This window comes from Mytilus californianus, unplaced genomic scaffold (genome assembly GCF_021869535.1).
Source record: "Mytilus californianus isolate M0D057914Y unplaced genomic scaffold, xbMytCali1.0.p SCAF_4, whole genome shotgun sequence".
In the NCBI taxonomy this organism is placed as follows: domain Eukaryota; kingdom Metazoa; phylum Mollusca; class Bivalvia; order Mytilida; family Mytilidae; genus Mytilus; species Mytilus californianus.
Window position 1 is genome coordinate 70040444 of NW_026262690.1, and position 20008 is coordinate 70060451.

The 20008-nt window shown below is 31.2% G+C and overlaps 1 protein-coding gene across 2 annotated transcripts in view; it reads right to left on the bottom strand.

The window, feature by feature from the left end:
• The window catches only part of LOC127698645 (uncharacterized), a 45823-nt gene that overhangs the window by 14758 nt on the left and 11057 nt on the right, over positions 1–20008 (bottom strand). For both annotated transcript variants that reach the window (XM_052202215.1, XM_052202216.1), the window contains exon 2: positions 7428–7572. The gene's annotated coding sequence lies outside the window, so the exon portion shown is untranslated. The remainder of the gene's footprint in view (positions 1–7427; positions 7573–20008) is intronic.

Consider the following 20008-nt stretch of genomic DNA (forward strand, 5'->3'; position numbering starts at 1 on the left):
TTAACCTCAGTTTCAGGTAAAGAGATATGTTGTTTTTTTCTGAGACAAGTGCTTTTGACCATCCTCAAGAACTTGTGGTCATCCGATGTTCAGTACTTCAGTACTTTGATTTTTTTTATAGGGGGTGGTTTTGTTAACGAATGGAATATAATGTTCAACATTCTACATTTCTAAATCAAACATCAATTGATATGAAAATGATTCAGTATAATTTTAAAGCAATACAAAAATACAGAACAACAAAACTGTTACGAGAAAAATAACTGGGAAAAAAAATTATTCAGGGTAAGAGGTTCAATTTCCGTATCATTGATAATTGCGGTCTGAATTTCGTAACCAAAGACCATACGATCACAGCTATCAGTTTGTTGGTTAAAAAAAAGAAAAATTTACATATATATACATCCAAGACTAAAGCATAGTTGATTTATCACTTCAAATATTAAATGGTTGTATAATAGCCAAAAATTGCCTTAATCTTAGTTATACAAAATGTCTAACAGCTATGATTGAATATACTCTCTGAACAATTGCAGAATCAACCGTTATCAGATGTATAAAATTTAAAGTTATATTTAACTTTTGTTAATTTTTCAGATGCCTAGATATAGATGTGAATCTTGTGGATACAATAATTTCCAAATATTGAAGAATCAAGTAGACAAAATATGAAATTATCTTTATGTAAATCCTTTGATTTATTGTAAAAATGTAAAATAGACTGCTGTTTTACCAGAAATGGATTAGCCAGAGAATTTGTAAGTAGTGAATTAAGAAACAATATTATAATTAACTTGTGCCTAATGTTGCACATTGATTATCAATTACCAATCCAATACTTCTTATAAATTCTCTAATACAGAAAACATTGGTTTTTAAATTTTTTTTATTCACAACCATGTTCTGCACCATTTGAAGACTTATTTTATTTCACCCTTGGTTTACTGGTTTCTATAAAGGCAATAATGCACTTTGACAAATACATGCTGTGGATTCACTGAGGTGTGTACTTCACTGTGTGTAGATCTAGACAACCTGAAGTGAAGCAATTCAATCTGAATACATAATCAATATCTGTTCATTTTAGGTCCAACAAAAGGAATGACAAATATGGCAGTGACTACTCTCAAGTAAAGACAAACCAGTGTATCCAACAAAGTTTTAAGGCATGGCTGGACCTAGCTAGATATATAAAGGTTATATGCATTTTATGTTTCAGAAAGTTAAAAACTTACCAGGATTTTTTTGTGCATTTTTTTCAAGTCTTCAGTGATGGCAAAATATACAAACATCTGAGTTTCACTTGATACAGTCCACTCAGTTAAACAATTTCAATCACCTATTGTTTACAGATATCTATTGCCCCTCTATTTTTCCATGTCAATCAATACAGTTCACTACAGCTATTATGAGAGGGAGCTTGTCAAAAATGTTTTACAACTTAGTTTCTTTTGGCACCCTCCACAGGAATGATAAAACATGCATAGCAAAATCCAGTTAAGTTTTTAAAATTTTAAACTTAGGGGTTGGTCACAAAATACAAGTATTGATCTCAATAGCAAGTTTGCATTCATAACAACTTTCTGTGTAAACACCATTTTTTACCACTGTGACTATTTTTAAAAAAGGCATTTACAACAAAGCAAGAATCGACAACAATAAATAATTCGTAATGTAGGTTTTCTTTAGGATTGGCTCACTAAATTAGAAGTTTGTTGTGCAAAAATACCTGTGTGTAAACAGATATACAAAGAAAACAGAAATGAAAAAAGGGATACCATAATACAACATAAAAAAAAAACTTTTTCATGTAAATTATTTACCAAAAAATTTTAAACTAATAATGATTTTATATTAATTTAGATAAATATGTTTAGGAAATACAATGTATAATGGAGTTTTGCTTAAAGTACTGATTAATTTAATTCACCAAACAATACTGCTAAAAATTTGTAAGGGTTCCACGGAACCCAGTGTCTCGCCTACTTTTGCTGTTAATCACAGGCTCAACAAAAATGAGCAAAAAAATTAATAAAAATATTCCTCTCTATACTATCTTTTGATTGTAAGTAGCTTCTGTCCAAGTTTGGTAAAAATACAGGATAGTTTATGAATCTAATAAATGTTTTAAAAACTTAAACTGCAGACTGTATGTAATGTTAACTGGAAGAAAAACTAAGTCCATTTATAAGCAATATACGGAAAAAATGGAACAAAATTTTAATAAAATTTCCTTCTAGATACTAGCTTTTAATCATAAACAAACTTCTGTCCAAGTTTGGTACAAATCCAGGATAGTTTAAGTCTGTAAGAAAGTTATTAAAATTTGAAAAACTTTAACCACAGAGTGAATGTAATGTTAACTGGCAGAAAAACTAAGTCCATTTATAAGTAAAATACGGAAAAATGGATTTTTTTTTTTACAAAATTTACTACTGGATACTATCTTATGATCATAAACAAGCTTCTTTCCAAGTTTGGTAGAAATCCAGGATAGTTTAAGAAAGTTATTAAAATTTGAAAAACTTTAACCACAGAGTGAATGTAATGTTTCCTGGCAGAAAAACTAAGTCCATTTATAAGTAAAATACGGAAAAAATGGAATTTTTCTTTTACAAAATTAACTTTTGAATATTATCTTATGATCATAAACAAGCTTCTGTCCAAGTTTGGTAGAAATCCATGATAGTTTAAGAAAGTTATTAAAATTTCAAAAACTTTAACCACAGAGTGAATATTTGTGGACGCCGCCAACGACGCTGACGGAATGTAGGATCGCTATGTCTCGCCTTTTCGACAAAAACCTTGAGGTATCATGAACCAAGCTTACAAGAACAAAATAATACCCTAAATATAAAAAGAAGATGTGGTATGATTGCCAATGAGACAACTCTACACAATAGACCAAATGACACAGAAATTAACAACTATAGGCCATGATTTGCTAATGGACATTCAAATTATAATTTGGATAAAAGATAAAACATACTAGGAGGTGCTGTCACGATTGACAATAGCAGCCCAAGATAAAACAATGGAAAAGTCTAAAATTTGCCAAAACAAAATAAAGAGCTGCATCATGAGTGCATGATACAGCTGTTGCTTAAACAAGAATTAAGTTCCATAACTCCTCAATGTCATATCAGAAATTTATAAAAAGCTAAAGGAAGGTTATGTCAATAGATAAAAACCAGTCACCAAAGTTTCATGAAAACTGCTCAAAGAACTTTTGAATTATTGTCTGAAAACTGGAAAATCCCTCTTTTTTATGAATAAAATCCCATAACTCAGAAATTTAAAATCTAAAATTTTACAAAATTCAAAAGGGAGCTCACATTAATAGATATAAACAATTCACCAAAGTTTCATTAAAACTGCTCAATGCATTTTTGAGTTATTGTGTGAAAACTGAAAAATCCCCCTTTTTTAATGAATGAAACCCCACAACGTAAAATCCAAAATTTATAAAACTCGAAAGGGAGATCACGTCAATAGATAAACAAAATTCACCAAAGTTTCATGCAATATGGTTAAAGCATTTTTAAGTTATTGTTCGACATGTTGACAACGGACGGACGGTATACCATAATACGTCCCGTAAACGGGCGTATAAAAAACAACTAGATTGTCGATAACGACACAAATGGCCCTGCTTGCAAAAAAAGCTTGAAGCCATTTTTAGGAGTGAAAATTTTAGAATGAAAGTCTGTATAAAAATTCAGTGGAGCAGAACCAGATGTAAACTCAATCTGTAACTCATCATAGTAGACTCCCATACTAAAAATCAGCTCAATATGTTTTCATGAAATGTTTAAAGTTCAAAGCCCGTAATTTCGGCAAAAATCAGAGGAGCAGAACCAAACGTAAACTAGATCTGTGACTCATTATAATAAACTCACATACTAAAAATCTACTCAGCATGTGAAGGTGTTTAGAAATAAATTGCCTCGCCAAGCGCAGCTGGATACGACCGCAGAGGTCCAACCCTGAACAGTTGGGGCAAAAATGGACACAATATTCAAGCTTGATACAGGTCTGAATTTGGATTGCAATTAAATATTTGACACATAATAGGTTTCTGAGACAGAATAACTGTAGTCAAAGAACTTAGAATTTATATTCAATTTTTTGCTTTTGTGCAATACACTATGCTGTTGCAAATTGAACCCCCCCCCACCCCCCCCCCCCCAAATTTTTTTTTCACCTCCCCCCCCAAAAAAAAAAAATTCTTTCCCTCAAGATATGGAAATAATCTCATTTCAAATTTCCAATGGAGTTTGCAACCATAATTACCCATTTAAATACATCATAAAAGTCTTCAAATAGAAAATGACATACATAATAATGGCTAAAATTAATATATCAAATATTCCTTAATCAGCATTTTTAAATAGTAACTTCTAAAAATAAATTGACAGCTAATCACCTCAAGACAATACAACATTTCTTTATACATAATTTAAAAGCAGTGTAAGAGAGGTAATCCAAACTTAACATTGTACTTTTTTTTAATTGTCCATTAACCAGGAAACCCTTGTTCCCCCCCCCCTTTTTGCCCCTAATTCCTAAACTGTTTGAGTCATAATCCCCACAAAGCCAATCCTAACCATCCCTTTGTGGTATGGAAACTTCTGGTATAATTTCAGAGATCCATACACCTTTCCACAAGTAATTGTCTGGAAACTAGAAAAATGCTTATTTGGGCCCCTTTTTGGCCCCTAATTCCTAAACTGTTAGGACTATAACCCCCAAAATCAATCACAACCTTCCTTTTGTGGTTATAAACCTTGTGTTTAAATTTCATAGATTTCTATTTACATTTACTAAAGTTATTGTCCGGAAACCAAATGTCTTCGGACGACGCTGACGACGACGACATGATACCAATATACTACCGCACAATTTTTTTGCGGTCGTATAAAAAGTCTATATAACTGTTCGTTGCGGAATGAAAGAATAACAGATAAGGGAAAAACTATATGTCCCTGACAACTTTGTTGCGGGGCCATAAAAATAATTTTGATCAAAATCAAAATATAATTTTTATGGAACCTTCTCCTGAACATGCATGAAATATTTGCCACTGGATGCCCTAGCAAACAACACTCAATCATCTCGTTGCATTTCAGAATTTAAATAGGGATTATTCTCAAAACATGCGAGAAGGGTTTTACCAAAGGAAGGGGTAGCTGTCATTTTAATAAAACTTATATCTATTATTTATAGTCTTAAAATTAAATTATGTCAAAAGTATACAAATTGAACAAAATTTAGTTCTTTTGATATTTACAATGCCCTGCCAATGGGTTGGGACCATATATAAATTAAAAACTAACTGTATGAAAGGATAATTGTGTTAAGGTTCCAACTGGACCATTGATTTACACAGAAAGAATTTTTTTTTACAGCAGACTGACATGACAGACATAAAAAGTCCTATACGTTTTTTTAATATTGTACACCCAAAAAAAAATCAGTATTTTAAGCCTTCGAGACATAGGCACTTGTCTCTGATTTTTTTTTACCTATATATACTTTATTTTAAAGTATATAATATACTTTATTTTAAAGTATATAGGTGATTTTTTTCAAAGAGAAGTCCTTGTGCTCCAAGACTTTCTTTAAGTATAAACTCTATTCCATCAAAACTTTCTATTTACAAATCATACATATCATCAGTATCATGTCTATACTACCTGTTAATACTATCTACAAATTCAAATGGGTTCAAATTCTAAAGACATTAGTCTTTTAATAGTATATTGATAACATTTACAACTTTTCAGTGTATTACTTATGGTTTTCAATTATGTTCAACTTGTACACAATTTAAAAGTTTGTGACCCTTCTGTCTTTTTCATGGGAAGTGCATAAAGATTATTGCCCAAGAACCCCTAAAATATCCACCACTATTTTCGTTAAAACATGCATGTCAAATGCAGCTCTTGACAAACATTTTTTTCTCTCAAATTCTTTTTGTTCTTTAACAGTTTTTTAAAATTGAAAGTTTATTTCTCCACAAACATTTAAGTTGAAAAAGCAAGTCATTCAGAGAAAGCAATTTTATGCCAAATATTAATTTTCAAGTCTTTGTTTTGCCTCAGCTAGAGGTGGCTGATTTCCATACAGATCAACTGTAATAAATATGATTGTAGCTTTAGATCTTGAATCTTCAAAAAAATCCAAAGTGAACTGACCAGCTGAAAGTATATTGGTAACAATGCATAGTTTAAAGGAGGATATGGATGGGGTTTACAGAATCAAGAATAATGGCCCAAAAGAATAGAAAAGTGGCCAAAATTAAAGAATAGAGAATAAACTGCTTCGCTGAGCGCAGCTAGATATGCCCGCAGAGGTCCAACCCTGAACAGTTGGGGCAAAAATGGACACAATATTCAAGCTTGATTCAGGTCTGAAATTGGATTGTAATTAAATATTTATCATATTATAGGTTTCTAAATAAATGTAGTCAAAGAACTTGAAATTGGTTATATGATTTGAATTTATGTTCAATTAAAGATTTCTTGCTGTTGTGCAATACTTAGTAAATCTGTTGTCAGACTATAAACAAATAAAGTTTAATTAATTCTCAATGTCATATTAGAAATTTATGAAAATAAAAAGGGAGCTTACATAAACAATTCACCAAAGTTTCATGAGAATTGGTGACAGCATTTTTGAATTATTGTCTGAAAACCGGAAAATCACCCCTTTTTTTAATGGATAAAACCCCATAACTCAGAAATGTATAGAATTTATAAAATTCTAAAGGGAGCTTATATCAATACATACAAACAATTCGCAAAAGTTTCATAAGAATTGCTGAAAGCATTTTTGAGTTTTTGTCCGAAACTGGAAAATCACCCCTTTTTTTATGAATAAAACCCTGTAACTCGGAAACATAAAATCTAAAATTTATAAAAATCAAAAGGGAGCTCATGTCAATAGATATAAACAATTCACCACAATTTCTTGCAAGTTGGTGAAAGCATTCTTGACTTATTGTCCGAAAACTGGAAAATCCCCCTTATTTTAATGAATAAAACTTCATAACTCGGAAACGTAAAATCTAAATTTTATAAAAAACGAAAGGGAGCTCACGTCAATAGATATAAACAATTCACCAAAGTTTTATGCAAATTGGGTAAAGCATTTTTGAGTTAATGTCCGACATGTTGACGACGGACAGACGGACAACGGTGTACCATAATATGTCCCGTAAACGGGCGTATAAAAAGGGGCAAAAAATAAGAATAGAGAGAATAAGGGGCAAAAAAATAAAGAATAGAGAGAAATGGGGTGTTAAAATATAAAGAATAGAGAATAATGTGCAAAAATATTAAGAATATAGAAATATTCCAAAAATTAAAAGAATACAGAAATGATGGACCCCATCCAAACCCTCTTCTAGTGTAATGGTATGATACCTTGGTAAATGTTCTGTAGTCTATTTTTGTTCCTTGTATCTATGTCATGATAGAAATGTCCAGCGTCAGCATCTTATTTTCTTTCTTTGTCACTTTTCCTCAGGTAAACAAATTCATCCAGATGTAGTACCATGGTTTACATTACCTGAAAAATACGTAAAATACCACCACATAAATTCAAATGAAACAATTAAGATATTTCTATAAAAGTTTAATCCATTCATGACTTGAAATGAATGTACACTTGACTATGAAAATTTTAATAGATATAGGAAGATGTGGTATGAGCGCCAATGAGACAACTCTCCATCCAAGTTACAATTTATAAAAGTAAACCATTATAGGTCAAGGTACGGCCTTCAACAGGGAGCATTGGCTCACACCGAACAGCAAGCTATAAAGGGCCCCAAAAAATTACTAGTGTAAAACCATTCAAACGGAAAAACCAACGGTCTAATCTATATAAAAACGAGAAACGAGAAACACGTATGAACTACATAAACAGACGACAACTACTGTAATCAGATTCCTGACTTAGGACAGGTGCAAACATTGGCAGCGGGATTAAACGTTTTAATGGTACCAAACCTTCTCCCTTTTCTGAAACAATAGTATAACATCACAACATAGAAAAACACACTATAAAATATCAATTGGAAGGCTTAACTCAATCAAAAAACGTAAATTAACACACAATGAACGAATAAATTTGACCTGTGACACCTGAATGCAAATACATAGTTAATAAAAAATTACAAGGGATAAATAATTAAAGTCAAAAGTAAATAAACAGGTTTAAACAAAGTTAGAATATGTTATCACTGTGAAATTTCAAACAATTTATAGAAAATCATCACTTTTGAAGAAACCTGCGTCATATTATACACAGGTAAATGAAAATAATTTTGTTGTTATGTATACTTCTTCTTCTGTGTGTATAAAATCTTCCGTTTAGGAATACCAAGAAATTTCTTTAATATCAATAAAACTAATATAACACTTGGTACATATGGGGTGAATATCAACATTAAAATATACAATTAGTGCTAGATAAAACTTCCTGTACAGGTCCAAGAATAGCATCTAAGGAAAAATGAAATAATTTTGATGTTCATAGTACGAAGAAGTGAAAATCTGTAGTAATTAAATACCAAATAATCAAAGCTGGTATATAGACAAGATCCATGTTAACATTAAATAACAAAAAAGCATTACAAATAGTATCAACAGGTCAAATTAAAAAGAAAGTACGATTTGAGAGTACTCGCAGTTACTGACAGCTAGTTCAAAGCCAAAACAGTTAATAATAAAAAATCATGCATCAGAGACTAAAATCAACTAAAATACATCCCAGGGATTTAGTATTTTAACGTCATGAACAGTCAAAGAAGACATGACTTGTGCAATGCCAAAAATAAATGTATCATCAGGTAGTAGGATAGTTAGGAGTGACTTCTTTATAGATAAAAATGAACGTGTGTGTGTCTCTATACATCCCGTTTGAAAAGAATTTTAAGATTTGAATAAAAGATGTGGCTGTAAGAAACTTGATTTTAAAAACCCATAAGACATATACAGGTCTTTTTCACTTCTCTTTTTAATAACAATAATTTGTTCAGTTCTTTGTAGCATTATATATAATAACAAAATTTCTATTTTCCAGCCAAATTATGATAAAGTGAATAATTGATGTTTGTCACCTTTGGAAACTTCACAATTAACAGCAGTTTTGAAGAATTTTTCAAATTGCTTAAGCGTATATTTTTGAATAGGTCAATAATCAGCTCTTAGGAAGTGGTTATTTCTAATTTGGGTGTGAAATTACACCACAAGGACATCACTTCCTGTGGTTATGAATAAACTTAAAATACATGTATCAAGTCATCTTCGATGTATTTAAGCTTATTTTGACAAATTTGGGCCAAACTAACTGCAGGTATACAGAAATATTATTTCAACATTCTGCTTTTATTAATACTTGAAACAAAAAAAATAGTTCAATTTTTTGTCTAAATCGTGGCCAATGTCCCTTTAATAATACCGGTATATTATTAAATGACAAAATTACCCTGATGAATATGGATGGAAACGTGACTTATTAAACTACATGCAATGTGTATCAATGATAAAATCCAGTCAATTATACTAAATAACTGCATTTAAAAATTCCACGTTTCCAAACCTGATTGTTTCCAACTTTAAGGTGACCTTTGACTGACGTATGTGTCATCTGGTGTACTGTCTCATACTGTTCTTATCAGTGCAAATTCCCTCTGACATTTGTCAACACTTGTACATGATAATGACCATTAAACCAATAAAGTTGAAATTTGGTCTGACATAAAATTGAGAATAAAAAAATGAGAGAATAAAATGAGAGAATAAAAAAATCGCTGGTTGCATTTTAACTCTTCTAACTACTGATGTTGAGTTTTGACTTAATTGATATCTAATATTCAAAATTGACAACAACACTTCAACTGATTCACCAAACGGAGTTTAATTGATATCTGTAGACAAATAAAGGGTCTGAAATTTACGTTCAGTTTCGACAGCTTCAGACCAAATTTTCAAGGACAGCAAGCTGCTTAGTTATCTGCAAGTTAACATAACAATAAAAGCTGAGCCATTTCTAAAAAAAAAACAAACAAACCAGAATTCTTCAAAAAATTGTAATCGTACAGACAGTCAAGATTGTGCAAGTCAGATGCTTTTGACAAAAAAAATATGGTTTCATTCATTCTTAAAATTAAGGTATCAACCCCTCTAGGGCCAGACGGCATATTTGATAACCTTCGTTTCAATAACATCATGAACCTGTAACACATGTCATTTATATATCTATTTATGCTTATGGCATAAAACACATAAGCAGATATTGAATGGAATTTGCAAGTTAAATTACCACGTGTAAGTTTAAACAGCCAGATTATTCAACATATTTCATCAAATATGACATTATTGAATAAAAATCATAGATAACATTGATAGATTTTATTCTTCCAAATTTGTATTTAATCTAGCTACACAATGTATGGAAGCACTGATAAAAAACATTAAAAAAAAATACAAGCAAGGACAAAAACAATAGTTGATACATACATGTACAAATGTATATATATATGTTACAAAATCTATGAAATTTGACTATAATATACACTTACAATATAATAAGAAAAAAATAACAAATGAAAATGCACTTATATGTGTGTTCAATGAATATTTACATTTTGTGGATGAAAACCCTAAATCCTATCGAAAAATCTTCTCCTTTTCTCCTACCATTTTTCTTTATAGAAAAATATAAATTAAAATAAAAACGACTTTACCTGGAATTTGACTGCAGTAGCCTTGATTGATTTTTATGACCTGTTCATATCTAATCTCATTGGTAATAGTGTGTTAATCATTCTTAAATACACAGATTAAAATTCAGGAAAAATCCAGGAATTAGACATCACAGTTTGGAGTATTGATTACAGGCTACATCTGTGACAATTGCCTCCTGGACAGATGACCTCTCAAAAATATCTGAGTTTAAAACTGCCATTATTTAACACTGAGTAAAGGCTGAGACTACTATAACACTATGATAGTGTTATAGTAGTCTCAGGTAAAGGTTAGTCACAGAAAGGTTTTCACAGTATATACCATTCCTGTAGGTAAAATTGAGAATGGAAATGGGGAATGTGTCAAAGAGACAACAACCCGACCATAGAGCAGACAACAGCTCTAACCAATTAAGCACATATTCACAAGCCCAATAATCTTGATTTTTTTCTGATTATTAATTGATTTATTAATATTTACTTTTAGTTGATAAAACCACTTTTTACCCTAGGCCTTTTAAAATAAATTTGAGTGAAAAAAAAGATTTGATCACTATAAGTATACATCTAACCAGATTCTTTATAGAAGTTGGAAACTCCAAAGAGCCTGAACAGGCTTAATTGCACACCTGATATTTTGACATTTATTTTCACCTGTTTTGCAATTTGTGACACTTGCTTATTTGTTGATCTTACCTAGCAGATCTTTTTTGGTGTTTTGCAGTTTCTATCCATCTATTGTAGTTTTTGAGATAGTATATAAAAACTGGGAAAAACACATTAAAATAAGACAAAAATCGTCCTTAATTAAAGGACAATTGAATAGCTTCTTAAAGACTCATATAACGGTTTCTGTAATATTAACATTTTTGCAGCTCTTGTATTGCTAATCATTTTTAAGTATACAGTTCTACTTAACATAACTGCTATAGTCTTATAGATAATTGCAAAAAAAACATGAAAATTAGACAAAAGTCGTCATTTCAAAGCATATGATACAGAAAAGATTGCTTGTTGATTTTTCCTTTAAATTTTGACACAATCAATTTTGATATGCACTATCATTTATATGCAAAACAAGACCAATACCAGGTCTGGACCTATGTCACTACATGCAATTGATTTAGGTAAAATGTATACTGGAGCATAACTGATCATTCCCTTTCAATGAAGCAAAGAAAACTTTGACAAAAATTTTCCTTGTAAAATTTCAAACTATCGGCAAACAGGAAGTGGCTACAGGGCAGATGTAAAAATTTCTTACTTGCTACAACTCAACATTATAAAGCTGCAGACCAAATATCAAATCCTTCCCCTTCATAGAAACCAAGACGGAGTCGAGAGGTAACTAGACTTGCTTCAGGCGCAGGTAATAAATATACCTTCATGACTTACATCATGTACACAAAAAGATATTTCAGTTTGAAGTTAAAAACACAAAATTTCAATTTTCCATACTTTTCTAAAAATATAACACTTTCAAACAGAAAGAGATAATTTTTTGCACCCAGTCCATTTATAATGTTACTTAATTTATACACCTTAAGCTTTTCCAACAATCAAGTACCATAACTCTAGAATGATACAAGTGAAACTACAAAATCAAATTATACCTGTCTTTATCACACCTTGGGTTATCAGTGACGTTATGTTTTGTTTAACGCTGTCACGTGGTGACCACCTATGGATCCATATGGGGTCAGTAGATTTCATATGGGATTCATGACGTCACGTCTATTATTAATGGTGACGTCATCTATTAATGTTATTGTGTTTCATTGTTTATTTTTATACAAAACTTCAATGGCAGGAAAAGTCCTGTGTGTGATAAATTCATTATACGGTACACTACTGACCCCCTACGGATCTATAGAGGATTATTAAAATCCATAGGGGATTCTGCCCTCTGTCTCACCACTATGGATTTTACTAACCCTCTATGGATCCGTAGGAGGTAAGAAGCAAACCATATAGCTTATATTAGGGGTCCAGAACATTTCATTACCAGGTAAATTTGAAAAAAAAGGTTCTCCATTTATCATCTGGAAACAGTAAATTTTTAAGTTTTCAAACAATCAAGGACCATATAATTCTGGAATCAGGGGAGGATTCAGGTGGGGGCATGGGCCCCCCTAAAATTTGCAAAGCATGTGTTGTCCTCAGCTTAAGAATATTTCGATAATTTTACCTCAAAAAATTTTCGCCTCGCTCTGTTCGGCCAGAATTTAATTTTGCGCCCCCCTAACCTAAAATCCTGGATCTGCCCATGGGAACAGTAAAGATAAATTTAAATATAACCTCAGTCCTGTATTTGATAAAAACTAATCCATTAAAATGTATTTAATTTCAAGAAGCAGTTCTCTATTTCTCATCTGGAAACCCAAAATGTGATGGACAGACATGAGAATTCCTTTATAAAAATGGGGGTAAATGTGCTCATTTTTTAACTAGAAATAGAAAACCTAGTTGTTTAAATGCTGAGATCTCATTTCCTTTTACGGCAAAAATTATGTCCCATTGTATTCTTAATGCAACATCTTTGTGCAGCTATACACTATATGATTTACTGTCATATATACTAATTTATTTAAGCTAGAAAAGTAAACAATTTTCATCTGCCTCAAATTTTTTGCCCCTGCAGTAAATTTCATGTGCATAAATATACATTGTAACAACATGTTGGTTTTCCATTGCAAATACTAATTCTGGTTACTGATTTGATGACCTTAGTGATTTTTCTGTGAATTTTAGATTCTTTGTATAATAAGTAATGTTGCAAAAACATTATTATCTGCCCTTGCTACTGTATCATCTGCCCTTAAGAGCAATAACTCCTTTAAGAGTCATCCAATGATTAAGGTCATTTACCTTTACGTAGCTCTTGTATTCCTAATCATATTTGCTGTTTACAGTTGTACCTTTCTTTTATAGTTTTTGAGATAATAGGCAATAATAACAGAAAAAAAATCCTGATTAAGGGCAACAACTCCTATATGAGTCTGATATTTTTGTGACAAATAGAATGCAAGTAAATCTTGACCTACATAATATATAGCATTTTTACCCATGTCAGATTTTCTATATCTATTATAAATAGCATGTACAGTTTTCAAGATAATAAAAAGATATTAAATACATTTTACCCTTCAGCTCTATTTTAAGCCACAGCAGCCATTTTTGCTGATTGACAGGAATAGAATAATAACTAGATGTGTCAGAATGACACGAATGGCCCCGTCTCAAAAAGTTGAAAAATCTGCAATTTCAACAACACATGTGGACACAAACATGTATGGATAGTATCCAGCTCTCAAGACCAATACTAGTTTGAAGAAAAATTTCCTTGATCAATGAGTAGTTAAATTTCAAACTATCAGCAAACAGGAAGTGGATGTACTGCAGATCTAACAAGATGTGTTGAAACGACATGAAAATCAGCATAACGGAATGATACATAAACTTGATCTGTAACTCATCATGGTAGACTTACATATAAAAAAATCATTGGGCAAAATCTGATGGCGTAAAGGAAAAAAGTCTGTATAATTGTGCTTTCAACAATTTTCAAGTCCAATACCTGTAATTTCGGCAAAAATCATCAGAGCTGAACGAAACTTAAACTCAATCTGTAACTCATCATGGTTAACTCACATACCAAAAATCAGCCCAATATCTGAAGGTGTTTAGAAAAAAAGTCTGTATAACTGTGATTTTCAACAATTTATCAAAGTCCAAAGCCTGTAATTTCGGCAAAAATTAGCAGAGCGGAACGAAACTTAAACTTGATCTGTAACTTATCATGGTTAACTCACATACCAAAAATCAGCCCAATATCTGAAGGCGTTTAGAAATAAACAGCTGCGCCATTAGTGCATGATACACCCGTCGTCTTGTGTGTGAATTTTTATGCAATAAGCATAAATAGTTTCTGACATACGGTGTGACATGCGAAAACCCCCTTTTTTTTTTACAAAAAACTCAATATCTCTAAAATAAAATTTTGAATCAAAACCAAAAAGTATACAGATCTTAAGATTAATATAACTAAGAAGTGTGTAAAGTTTTAAGCAATAATCATAAATCGTTTTAGAGATACGGCGCGACATGTGAAAACCCCCCTTTTAAAAAAAAATTATCGATATCTCAAAAATAAAATTTTGAATCAAAATCAAAAAGTATACAGATCTTTAGATTAATATAACTAAGAAGTGTGTACAATTTTAAGCAATAATCATAAATTGTTTTAGAGATAGGCGCGACATGTGAAAAAACCCTCCCCCTTTTTTAACAAAATACTCAATATCTCTAAAATAAAATTTTGAATCATCACCAAAAAGTATACAGATCTTAAGATTAATATAACTAAGAAGTGTGTAAAGTTTTAAGCAATAATCATAAATTGTTTTTGAGATACGGCGCGACATGTGAAAAAAAACACACACCTGTTTTAGTTACTAAGTCCCGTAACTCAAAAAGTTTTAATCTTATTTTCACCAAAAAGTATACAGATCGTTTGACCATCATAAGAAACAACTATGTTAAGTTTCATGAAATTTGGATAAATCATTCTCAAGTTACAGTGCGACATGTTTACGCCGGACAGACAGACGGACAGACAGACAGACGGACAGACAGACGGACGGACGGACGGACAGGCGTATAAAAATTGCATATAATGGTTTGTTGAGGAATGACGGAATGACGGACAAGGGTAAAACTATATGGCCCTGACAACTTTGTTAAGGAGCCATAAAAACTTGATAATAGATACCAAAAGGATCATTCAATTCAAGTTTAGTTGAAATTGATCTTACAGTTTCAGATGAGAAAATCTTTGAAGAAGTTTATGACAACGGCTGAATGTTTAGTATAATTAGAGATTATAAAATATATCCAATAAACCTTTGTTAATACATATAACTTTACATGCATATGTTTTTACAAGATATATAATAGAAATTTTTTTAGTACATATGTCTAGTGATTAGACATGTACAAAATGTATTCATTATTTTTTTCTTCCTTTTTGAGTCATTGTAAGTTCATTTTCCATTTTCTCTCTTTATAAATTCTTTCAAAAACTGTCTGCATATTTTTTTTAATAAATAGAGTGCTATTAAATTATTTAATAATTTTTCAGAGAGAACAAATGTAACATGTTGGTAGAAATCTAATAAATGCATACCAATTATCAACTACAATTGATTCATAAATATTTGTGATTAACTTTTCTACATGTTAAGTCATTTTATCATGTTTATAAGGCAGTTGCATGCATTGTTGTGCTAAGCATGTACCCCACTATTATTCAAAGGAGGTGTATAACAGATCCACAAAGCCAGACAAACATGACAAAGGGCTCACATTTACAAAGTCAAATTTTACAAATTATAAGCAAACAGGAAGTACATGTACAATTGCGGGTATGTGACAGAACTTAAAAGTGCTCATACATTATATATAAAAATAAGAAGATGTGGTATGATTGCCACTGAGAAAACTCTCCACAAGAGACCAAATGACACATAAATTAACAAAGATAGGTCACCATACGGCCTTCCACAATGAGGAAGAACCATACCATATAACTCATTACTCTCAAGATGCTGTCCACAATCCACATAAGAAGTCATTCTGTTCATTAGTATAGGTACATGTATATTATTAGTAAATTTACCTGAGAAAAGTGTGACACAATTTATCTGTTGGACAAAGGAAACATTATCAATAAAAGTATTCATATTATAGCCCAAAGTGGTAGGAATAAAAAGAAATATTTGTTAATGTACAAAACAAAATGTACAAGTCAATCAGTAAAATTTCCACCTTCTTTAATCATTTTAGAAATCCATCCATTACCTCTAGCTGGGACAAACAGATAAAGAAACATTTAATTTCTAGGAGCATTCAACAATATAACTTGATTTTCAGTGTCCTCAAGCTATTTATTTAATGGTAACTTTCCAATTTAATTCTGTAAATTATATCTTCATGTTTCTGTTTATTAGTTCTAGTCTCTAGTCATCAAAGAGAGAGAAAAAAAACTCCAACTTGTCTAAATGATAAAATCATGAACTTATGAATATTACAAACAATGATCATTTGAAATTTAGAGTCTTAACATAAATCATAAATCACAACTGTTTCCCTTTTTATATAAAACTTCAGTTTTTTTGATATATAATTAGTATACCTGTACCATCAAGCACTCTGTGAAAATAATTTTAATAATTATTACCAATGTTATTTCAACTGATCAGGCGGAGCTTACCTTTTAATTTGCATAAGGAGTCTATTTGAAGATGTGTGTGATAAGGATGATTGCCGTTATAATTATTATTGATTTCTAATCACCTATCAGTGTCCCCAAACGGATAAACAAAAGAACTGAGTGTATGATATGGAAAGAATAGAAAAGTTTAAAACTTATAGCATTTATATGTGCTAAGTATTTTAAAGTATCGTCTATTGTATTATTCTGTTTAAAACATTTCTAAGTGTGAGTCAGAGATCAATATGGATATGATTCATCACCCATAAACTCAATCCCAGCCTTCCCTTTGTGGTATGGTACCTTGCAGTATAATTTCAGAGAGATCCATACACTTGAACACAAGTTATTGTCTGGAAACTAGAAAAATGCTTGTTTTTAGGCCCCTTTTTGGCCCCAAATTCCTAAACATTTAGGGCAATTACCCCCAAACTCAAACCCAGCTTTCCTTTTGTGATATGGAACCTTGTAGTACAATTTCATAAAGATCCATACACTAACACACAAGTTATTGTCCTGAAACTAGAAAAATGCTTGTTTTTTGCTCCTTTTTGGCCCCTAATTCCTAAAATTTTGAGGCAATTACCCCCAAAATCAATCCCAGCTTTCCCTTTGTGGTATGGTACCTTGCAGTACAATTTCAGAGAGATCCATACACTTGAACACAAGTTATTGTCTGGGACCTAGAAAAATGCTATTTTTGGCCCCTTATTCCTAAACGTTTAGGGCAATTACCCCCAAACTCAATTCCAGCTTTCCCTTTGTGATATGGAACCTTGTAGTTCAATTTCAGAAAGATCCATACACTTACACACAAGTTATTATCATGAAACTAGAAAAATGCTTGTTTTTTGCCCCTTTTTTGGCCCCTAATTCCTAAAATTTTGAGGCAATTACCCCCAAAAATCAATCCCAGCATTCCCTTTGCGATATGGAACCTTGTGGTACAATGTCAGAGAGATCCATACACTAACACACAATTTATGTCTGGAAGTTACAATAAACAGCTGCGCCATGAGCGCATGATACGCCCGTCGTCTTGTGTGTGAATTTTTATACAATAAGCATAAATAGTTTCTGACATACGGCGTGACATGCGAAAACCCCCCTTTTTTTTTTTTACAAAAAACTCAATATCTCTAAAATAAAATTTTGAATCAAAACCAAAAAGTATACAGATCTTTAGATTAGTATAACTAAGAAGTGTGTAAAATTTTAAGCAATAGTCATAAATCGTTTTTGAGATACGGCGCGACATGTGAAAACACCCCTTTTAAAAAAAAAAAATCAATATCTCAAAAAAAAAATTTTAAATCATTTTTGAGATACAGCGCGACATGTGAAAAACCCCTCCCCCTTTCTTAACAAAATACTCAATAACTCAAAAATAAAATTTTGAATCATGGAGATCCATTCACTTAAACTAAAGTTAGAGTGCGAAAAGTAATGTGTCTTCGGACGACGACGAAGCCAACGTCATACCAATATACCACCAAAAATTTTTTAATTTTTGCGGTCGTATAAAAACAAAGGAAATGCATGGAATATATTCATTTAAAAAAAGTTGACTTTTGAAATGTATGAGGAAGCTGTGATATATCCAAACATATATGTAGATGGGCAAAAATGTTGATTCTAAGATGAAATTAAAGAGTTATGAAAAAATAATAAGTAAAATTATGCACTATTGTTGAATTAACTGATTACTAAATATATTGGCAAACAGATAAAAAATTTCATCTTAAAAGTATGAAAATTACCTTCAGTCTACATGAGCCATATTTTCTCATATTTCAATATTGTAGTTGTTTAACCCTTGCAGCATATTGTGTTCAAACACAACTTTTCATTCTTCTACCCTCCAACTTTTGAATTTGTGAACTGGAACTTGTTTGCATTTAACACAGCAAAATTTGTTTCATTAGCAAACAAGAATCCAGTTTAAGATAATTAAAAAGATTCCATGTAGAAAGATTTTCTAGTAGGAATAAATTAATTCTGGTAGGAATCTTGTAGTAGGAAAATGAATAATCTTATCATATTTTCTGTCCAAATTCCCACTTAAGATTTTCAAAACAGAAAAAAATCCATACAGACTTTTAAAATTCCAGCTAGATGGTAGAATTTTGCAAGTGGAGAAAATAAAAAATCCAGTCAGAATTTTGTTCATTTTCCATGTCCGCCTACTTTCTATATAGAATCTTTGATACTAGGTGGATTCCTACTACATTCCTACTAGTGTCTAGGTGGAATCCTACTACTTATTTCGTACGGGCGGGCCAGGCTGAGGTTTAAAGCACATGTCTAATGTTTTGTTTTGAATGGAAGGCTGTTACACTATTCATACTTACTCCATCAAGTATTTTATATAAAAAAAAAATAGAAGTAACATAGAGACCTAATGGGTAAATTTTTTGATTATTGGCCCAAAATTATGATATTCATGGTCAGAGTTCGTATATATCATACATTAACATACATCAAGAAAAAAAAAGTTTATTTGTAAAAATGAATTTTTAAGAATTATTTTCTGAAGATTTATAGAAGTCAAACGGACTATATCTATTATAGTTTTCAAAATAAATACTTGAAACATATTTAATTCGGTGAAATTTGATTTTTGATTTTTTTATCACAAGATACTGATCTTAAATTCAATGTAGAATCAATGTGCTTTTGAAAAAAAAATCATTTTGTATCAGTTAAATGACTTACCTAATTGAAATTTGTCCAGCTTAATATTTTAGATTTAAAGAACATTTCTATAGAGTTAAAGTCTTTTTATTACATAATGTTATGTTGTTATAAGTTATTTGGGATATCAATCACTGAATCAGTAAAATATAATTGAATCAAATTATTGTCAAATATTATGTTCCAGGTTCCAAAATTTAATAAAATGCTCTGCTGGGGCGCAGCTTGATACAACCGCAGAGGTCGAACCCTGAACAGTTGGGGCAAGTATGGACACAACATTCAAG